This window comes from Rhipicephalus sanguineus, chromosome 3 (genome assembly GCF_013339695.2).
Source record: "Rhipicephalus sanguineus isolate Rsan-2018 chromosome 3, BIME_Rsan_1.4, whole genome shotgun sequence".
Lineage (NCBI taxonomy): Eukaryota > Metazoa > Arthropoda > Arachnida > Ixodida > Ixodidae > Rhipicephalus > Rhipicephalus sanguineus.
Genome location: NC_051178.1, coordinates 163642208 through 163648207, shown reverse-complemented (window position 1 = coordinate 163648207; position 6000 = coordinate 163642208).

Here is a 6000-nt window from a genome sequence, read left to right as displayed (position 1 = left end):
ATCTTAGCACTCTCGCGGCCGTTTTATTAACGTTATACCGGGTGTCCAAGCTATCTTTAGCCAAGGGTTAAAAAAGGATAAGAGAGAGTACCTTAGTAACCTGCTATTCGCTGATGACATTGCCTCGAAGAGTAACTCAGGGGACGCACTGCAAATTGTGATTACTCAATTGGACAAGGAAATCAGAACGGTAGGTCTGAAAATTAATATGCAGAAAACCAAAGTAATGGCTCAACAGTCTCGGAAGATGACAACGCTTTGCGATAGGTAGCGAGGCACTGGAAGTGGCAAAGCGATACGTAGGTAGTGACCAAAGAGCCGAACCACGAGACTGAAGTAACTGGAAGAATGAGAATAGGGTGGAGCGCGTTTGGCAGGCATTCTAAAATCATGAATGGTAGTTTACTACTATCCCTCAAGAGAAAGGGTAAGGTATATAACAGCTGCACTTCGCCGGCCTTCCCTACGGAACAGAAACCTGGAAACTTACAAAGACATGACATCACTGTCAAGAACTTTATTTCAGTCCTGAGGAACTCAGATCTAGCGAACTGGAGGCCCTCTAAGATCAAGTTCGTGGCTCTGCCCACGATGGGACCAGCAGTCGAAGTCCCGCCGCCATGTCCCTCTGGACGGCCAGGAGTTGAGTGTGGAGATTGCTGCTCTTCAGGGATTCCTCCCCTCGCTCCTTCGTAATGGGTGGAGATGCGTTAAGGGCTGGGCACAGCCAGAGCATGTGGTCAAAAGAGCATGAGTCATGGCCACATTTGGGGCTCGACTGTGAGCGGTCAGGGTCAATCCTATTAAGGGACCGAGGAGTGGGATACGAACGTGTTCGCAGAAGTCTGTGTGTGCCAGCCTGAGGTTTGTTCAAAGAGCGTTCAACTTAAATTGAGGGCTACGCAGCGAGCCATGTATCAGAGTTGGTCAGGGAACAAACGGGTGTTAAGAACATCTTTGTCGAAATCAAGAAGAAATGGGCACGGGCAGGGCACGTAGCGCGTGGCAAGACAACCGCTGGTCATTAAGTGTAACAGACCCAAGAAAAGGAAAGCGCGTGAAGGGGGTGGCAAAAAGTTAGGTGGGCAGATGACATTAAATAACATGGCCGCCGCAAGCACAGGACCGGGTTGATTGGCGAAACGTGGGGGAGGCCTCTGCCCAGCAGTGGGCTTAGTCAGGCTGACGATGATCACTCGATTAGTGCAGGTGGTCTGGGTCTAGTATATAATAATATCTGGGGTTTAACGTCCCAAAACCACCATATGATTATGAGAGACGCCGTAGTGGAGGGCTCCGGAAATTTCGACCACCTGGGGTTCTTTAACGTGCACCTAAATCTAAGTACACGGGCCTCAAACATTCTCGCCTCCATCGGGTCTGGGTCTAGTACATCTGTACATGTGGCAAATAGTATCTCGCTACTTCTTTTTTTTTTTTTTTTCGCGACAGTTCTCCTATACTGTCTGAGCCTTCTTGCGGGTAAAGTTGGTGAATATGTCATTCACCTAGTAGCAGGGGCGTAGCCAAATTTTCGCAGCCAAGCCAAATTTTCAATTTTGCTTGCGTTTGTATACACACACCCATACAAACGCACGCACGAGCATACATAAAGTATGGTTGACCCCCCCCCTCCCTAGTAGTTTTACGCAATTTTCCTCGACGACCATGTCCGCAGGATTTATGCGTGAAGCGTATTTCTCTGTTTTTTTAACAGTGCGATTTCAAATGAATATTGGTAATGTGTATCACGAAAGCATCTTTAGAAAGATTGAATATCCACGCAGTTTTCGCCACCACTTTATCGTCGTTCGAAATACTTTGGACTGCCAGGGCATGATGTTCTAGAGCTGAGTCTCAAACTCACCTCAGTCAGCGGGCCGCAGTCAGGAAATTGCCTACCGCAAGGGCCGGGACCGAAAGGTCCAACCAGGGGGAGAGGATGGGGGTAGTTTGAACAAAATGTCCTCTAACGTGGTCATTCGAAGGAAGGCCTTTGCCATATTTCATATATGGGTCATTTCTGAAGGGGACTTGACGTCAGGTTTCGCGAAACATATCGATACTGATTCCCGGAACGACTGAAATCTGGACGCCAATTCAGAAATATAGAGTTTTTGTCCCATGGCAATGTTTTAACGCATGGTGACCGCATGGGCGTGACTGGTTTCGATGCTTGAGACCAGTAACGTCTGTGTAGGTAATGAACATACTTATTAAGAAAATTAAAAATACATGGGACGAAGACAGTCATGTGCGGGCCGGGCCGCTTGTTGAGACCCCGATTTAGAGAAACGTTTTATTCTCGCGCCTTATACGTTTAAGCACCCACTGTTATAGCGCAGCGTCGAAGTTGTCGCGCTGCTATGACACTGGTTCGACTCCCGACCCAGGCTGCCACATTTTCGATGGAAGCTAAATACAAAAGCTGCTGCGCACATAGGATTCAATGCACGTTAAAGAATCCTATGTGCTCCGAACTAACCGGGAGTAAGTTACGTAGTGCATTATTCATCGTTTTGTTTTTGCAAGAAAAACGCCAGAATTTATTTTCCTCTATATGCCGTGGGTGGAGCTCCTCCTGCAACATTATATAACCTTTTGAGGGTAGACTTTTTTTTTCGCGAAATGCGTCCCAAAAATACGTATTTCTTTATTGCTGAATTAAATTCTTCAGACGAATCTATTTAACAAAAAAAATTGTGAAAAATTTTTTTCGGTGACCATAAAGTGACAAAAAAAATTGTTTGTGTTGTCACATACACATGGCTTATTCGTGAGTAACAGCAAGATAAATTCTAAAAAAAAAACCCTATACGACTGTTAACAAATTATGCGTTGAAATAAACGTCTGTGTAGTTCACAAACGCACAAAAATAGAATAACAGAGAGCCGAGCTAGTTGGTAAGTATTCATTCTAAAAAGACGGCGTGCAAACACGGGCACAAGAAAGAATTCAGCACACCACAAACGCCGACTAACAACTGAAGAGACGCACAACGGCGGAAAAGAAAGGAGGCACAAAAACTTATCTGCGCATGCCCATGCAATAGGCGAAGCTCTATCAAACACGGAGAATAGCAGATTGATAGGTTCGCCTATTGCATGGGCATGCGCAGATCAGTTTTCGTGCCTCTTTTCTTTTCCGCCGTTGCGCGTCCCTTCAGTTGTTAGTCGGCGTTTGTGGTGCCCTGAATTCTTTCTTGTGCCCGTGTTTGCACGCCGTCTTTTTAGAATGTACAAAAAAAAATGCAGTGGCTTAGCTCGGCTATGCCAGGATATACGTAGCGTTAGCTAAGGTTCAGCTGATTATTCTTAGCTTTCCTGGTTGTCAAGCTTCTCCGCTTTTCTGCGCCGCTTATCAGCATTTGCGCTCTCCTTCTCCATAGCTATACCACACTGACAAACGCCAGCCAGCCGGTCTGACAAATGGCTAACCTCCCTGTCCTTCCGTTTTCCTTTTCCTTCTCCTCCTCCCCGCTATAATTATGTATACCCCCACTGATACGTCTGCGTATGCGCGGAAAATGAGGCGCTATCAAGCGGCTTCGGCGCAGCGTCAGACGGCCACTGCGCAACGGAGGCGCATAGCTTGGCGCACGACTATGACGGCACTCCTCTGGAGTGCGCAGACCGGCGAGGCGCGCACGGTGGCTCCGGTGCGCCGTGTGACGTCACTGCTCCTCGCGCATGCGCAGCACGGCTCTCAAACTGCCACGCAAAAGTGCTCCGCCTCGGCCACTGTAGCTAACGCTACAAAATAACTGCACGAAGTGGCGTTAAGTCGAAACACGGGGGGAGAAAAGCCACTTTTGATCCAGTCAGCACTGTCTCGCCGCGCGCACTTTTGAGATGTCGCTCACTCGTAAACATCTTAGTCTTAACTCCTAAGTAACTCGTCGTACGACGAGCTGAGGTGTACTGAATCGGATTCTGATTCGGAGAAATCGCCGCTAGACTCACTTGCGGGAGAGAAACCGGCACGCACTACCATAAAGAAAGCAAACTGCGCGGTTGAGCGCACTGCAGAAAACTGTGTAGTTGTGAGCGAGTACAGAAAGCGAAAACAAATCCGAAACCTATAATAATCATTCGTCTTATCGCCAACGAAGACGGAAGCGGTTTTTGTGAGTCCCCGAAACAGGAAACGCAACCATAGTGACATCGTTTGTGTCAGTCAGAGCCTCCACGGAAACAGGCGTAATAGCGTACTGGGGAGCAATGAACGAGGGAGTAACAAATCGGTCACCTTTAGAAAGATTCTAAACCGGAAAGCCATCAGTTTTGCGGGCGCAACAAGCAGGAACCGGCCGAACAACGAAACTGAAACTAGCCGGTGCACCACTGTATACTAAAGCATAAAAATAAAAACTGAGAGACATCGACGCAAGGGAAAAATTTCCACGTGTTCCCGCAGTGTGGCAGCGCACGCCAAGCAAGAGCGCAAAAGAAATGATCCAAAAAGCGCGTTTTAAACATACGTGCAATGACGTACATGTACGTCTTTGACCGAAAAGGAAGAAAAAAGGAAGATCAGAGCAGACGAGACATACGATGCAGACAAGGCATATATATGCCTCGTCTGCTCTGCTCTTTTTTCTTTCTTTTTTTTTTTCCTGGTGAAAAGCGCATATATCTTGCTGTAAGCAGGAAAATAAAGCAAGTTGTAAGATTAGCGCTGTGTGTGTCTTTCCCATGTCGTCCTCGTTCCTTGCGCTGCGAAACATCGAATTCACTTGTAAACTGTACATGTGGTAAATCAACCATGTCAACTCAGCATGCTCACGTCCGTTCTTTTGATCACTTGAGCTTCTAGCTCTGTCCTTGGTGTGCTGCTAAAGAAATGACCATCAGGACATCAAATTTACAATCTCCTTCGTCCGAGCTAATCATCTTTGACAGGTGGCTAGCAAGCAATAGCGCGCGAAACAGCTGGGAGCCAGAAATGCCGTGAACTATAGCCGACGTTTGTGAAGGCGCCAGATGTACAAGGGTGGACGGGCGAGATGCCCCGCCTCCTCGGCGGCGCGGGCAGCCAGGCAAGTTGCCCGGTCTGAACTTAGTCTGACAGGCCTGCGCGCTCGCCGCTTCGGCGCCTTGAAAACCCCGCTGTGCCACGCCGCCTCCGGTGTGAACGAGCCTTTGGTATCCGATTACTCTCCAAAACGCAGGCATAAGGGAATACGACTGCTGCAGGGGGCAAAGCGGTTTTCGTGCCGCATGTCCCTTCAAAACGAAGTAACCGGTGACACAGCACGTACATGGGTATGAGCCGTCTACTGATCTCAGTTGAGACAGCGCGCGCGACCGCGCTCTTTGGTCAATGTTCGCAGTTTCTGCCCGATCAAGCGACGCAGCCCACCCCACCGGCACGCCTTCATGGCTCTTCGCCCGACGGAGCCGACCGGCGCGTTTCGTCTCTGCCTGAGGCGCACTTGTTTGCAGCCTCCGCAAGCTTTCGCTCGCACAGAGAGCGCAAGACGCGCGGCGCGATGTTATCGATTTGGACTTCATACGGAACATGACAGCGACGGCAAAAAATCGCCTCGAGTGTCCAAATAAATTATCATTGTTATTGCTATAAAAGCTGACAGCAATTTAGGTAACGCTAAGGAGAGCGCAGGCGAAGGCGTACGCAGTGGTGGTGGTGGTTATGATGTTGCAGCAGGCAGGGTTAGCCTGGCCTGCATGGCCGGCAATTGTTCCGCCTGAGCATCTTCTGAATTTCAGGTGTCTGTCACCACGTGTTGGACAGCCCAGTGTCTCGCAGGAAGATCAGCAAAATTTCTTGCACACTCCTCCTCGTTGCCGTGGGCCTTTCAGGAAAAATATCTTCAAATGTCCGGTGCCTATGACAACCTCTTTGCAAGCTGCGGGTCATCGCTGCTCTTTCCACATCCAACAGCGGGCAAAGCCAAATAAAATGTTCAATGTCCCCGATGCTCTCACGAGACACTGCCATTATATTGACGTTCTCAGATTGAAGTAGACAGTGGGCGG